The following is a 3493-nucleotide window of genomic DNA, read 5'->3' as shown; positions in this document are numbered from 1 at the left end:
CAACTGCCGAGCTCTGTCTGGATAAAAGGTAGCCACATACAGTATGTGCATGATTAAATTATTCTACTTTGAGTGGAAGCCTACAATGAGGAGCAAGAAAAACAATTATCAAAATTCATTTGAATCTTACATACAAAAGACTTACCAGGGTTTCTTTTCAATGTGCCAGCATTGATACCTTCATTGCAAAGGATGCAAGTATTATGGTAGATCAAGTGTGCCAGCTAGCACTTGAACTACTTGACCCAGACAATGCCCTGCGTCTTTTCTTCCTGTCTGGCCGTTGGTCTTGCTCATCTTGCTCTAAAGAATAGATTATGTTTAAAGTTTTTATTAAATTATGATGTCACTCACAACATAGAATAGGATTGAAATCTGCAAGTGGCAACTTTCATCACATTGAAAAAAACGTACGATTTCCAGTGGATATACCTCTTGCACGACTGTATAGCTCGGTTTTGCATTCCAAATGGTATCTTAGTTTGGGGTCATCTCAGTTTTTCCAGTCCTCATGTAGTCTTCTGATTAATGCTGCATCATCCACACTCTCAGAATAAGACAACATCTGTGCATAGCCTTTTTGGGTGACTTTTGAGAGCTTTTGAATCTCAGTCTCAGGACCACCACAGATGAAGCACCTTAAGCCACAAGCTACAGAATCCTCTTCCATGTTGTCTACTAAAAGACAAGTGTCATGATTGTTTAACTAATGATTGTTCAATGTAAGCAATAGGCTAGAGAAAATTTACATGTAAATTCACAGTAATCAAAAGTTTTGCCAGCAGAGGAAAATAAATGCCAAAAAGTAGATAAACTACCGTACCTTAAAATCGTCCAGACATATTTGCCAGGATGCAACACTCCCACTCCTTCCCCACATGCAGACAGTGTATCCCACTGAGCATGTGCACAGTAGGTGTACACTCTTATCAAGTGTTTAGCAATATTTTCTTATTTTATTTTTCAAAACAGAATCAATTCAACAACACCCCAATCCCCTACCATTGATTATACACTGATTATACACTAACAATAACCAATATACCAATATTAGATGGCCAGGGAGACATTTTTACTCAAAAAAATAATGGTTGGAATGGATTCAGCACCCCTGAAAACCCCTAGTTAGACACCTCACAAGACTTTTATTTCTTTTCATATTTTTCACCCAAGCCCTCTGGGCTCCTTAACTTTGATTGGCTCTCCAGGATTTTCCACGAGGATTTGGGGTTGCACTTTTTGAGAGGTGATTCTAGACACCTATAAGAACACATTGGTGAAGAAAGCTATTGGTAGTAAATTTTTTCACAGATGGTCCAAATATTTTGCTAAAATTCCCTAACTACATTCTGACTGAACATATTATGTCATACATGTGTTTAGTAATGTACTTTTGCGCTCTATCGTTAAATAAAACCATATTTGCCAGTCTGTGTCCACACTAAACGCTAAACAAGATGGCTGCTTCTGCAAAACTGAGCTAGCCCTTTGATTGGCTGTCCGAGTGATTAACAGTGCGACAGATTTACCATAGAGATATATACAGTGGCCGAACACAGTATCGAATCCACAGTGACTACCATAGACATTGCATGTTTATATGTGATCCCATATGCTGCCTAGTTGTTTAGATGCCATGTTCTTAGAGGACATGGGAAGCCATTGGCGAGCCCTCATTGGCTGGCCTTTTACCAAGGCCAGCCAATGTGGAAAAAGGGACGAGAAAGTGACGACTCGCAGTGCAAGGCGTTGTGAGCTTGTAGTTTGGCTATTTTGACAATATTTATCTGTGGAACCGAGTCAAACTAAATGTAATGCCTCAACTCCAATTCCAAGTGCTTCAGGGTGGGCGGTCCCCAGTTCAAATATGATTATTTTGGGGGGTCGAGGCCTGAAAAGTTTGGGAACCCTTGAAATAGAACAACAGATATATACAGAAACGTACCGTATGTGCACATGACATAAAACGTATTAAAGTATTTTTTAATTTTTAACATTATTTTTAACATTATGGAATGTTACATACATTCACGTTTTTTAACTCAATGATTCTGTCTTAATTTCATCTCATCTTTAATAAACTGAATTACAACATTAATGAAATTGACACTTAAATCTTCATGTGGCGCTTGCTGTGCTAAAATGTAGGTAGTAGAATCAGACCCTGAAATATGACCTGACATCTAATACCTCTCTCTCTCTCTCTCTCTCTCTCTCTCTCTCTCTCTCTCTCTCTCTCTCTCTCTCTCTCTCTCTCTCTCTCTCTCTCTCTCTCTCTGCACACACACACACGCACACACACACACACACCACTGACAGACACACACACACACACACACACACACACACACACACACACACACACACACACACACACACACACACACACACACACACACACACACACACACACACGCGCGCACACACACACACGCGCACACACACACACACACACATCCACGGTGACATCGAGGGCATTCATTAACATTTGTGGATATTAAATGTCGTGTCATTCTCTTTGATGTAGCGGTGCTCCGATAAAAAAACACGTACGTCTGTTCCTCCGTCTCTCCGCTCTGACATTTTCACTCCTCCGTCCGACCTGACCCAGTTCCACCAAGATAATGAAACCAATCTACTGCTCTTTGTTCAGCACACACGCACGCACACACACACGCACGCACACACACACACACACGCATACACACAGAGGCATTTAGCCTCATTATCAAAAGGTATTTCATGTATCTACATCAGACAGACTTCAACCTTTAGCTCAACCTTCTCTCACGCGCGCGCACACACACACACACACACACACACACACACACACACACACACACACACACACACACACACACACACACACACACACACACACACACACACACACCCTGACGTCAGAGGAAACCATGCAAGGCACCAACCTGCTCATCAGGAGCAGTTAGGGATTCATATCGTCTTGCTAAAGGACACTTCGACACTGACTCAGGGAGAGGCGGGGAATCAAACAGGGAACTTGAGCCACTGCCATCCTACACCATTAGAGGCCTGCACACCTGCATGTGTAGTTCGGCTATTTTCACAATGCTTGCCTCTTGCTTGTGTAATATTTGACAATTTGGTAATAAGAAGGTCTTAAAAGTCCTTAAATTGTCACTTTAGAAATGTGCAGATACCCTGTTGTGTATACACATATACTGTATGTTGGTTTGTTTACTGTTGAGTGAGAAAACAATGTTGCACATCAAGCTAATCATCTGGGGTCCCGACCTCCAGTTTGGGAACCACTGCGATAGAAGGCAATCTGAGCTTTTCTTGTAGGATAATATGACAAATCTCTGGTCAAGATGTGTGTCAGTTAACAGGCCCGATTAGGAGGGCTGTTGTAGCCTATTTTATGTTGTATTCATTTGCATCTTGGCTGTTTTTTGTTGGCTATGTGTTTGATACTTGCTTGTTTGTGATAAATTGTCATGTCTGTTCATTGTGT

The sequence above is a fragment of the Gymnoscopelus braueri genome, assembly GCF_963280865.1.
Source record: "Gymnoscopelus braueri genome assembly, chromosome: 11".
Lineage (NCBI taxonomy): Eukaryota > Metazoa > Chordata > Actinopteri > Myctophiformes > Myctophidae > Gymnoscopelus > Gymnoscopelus braueri.
Note: the sequence above shows the minus strand (reverse complement) of the source record.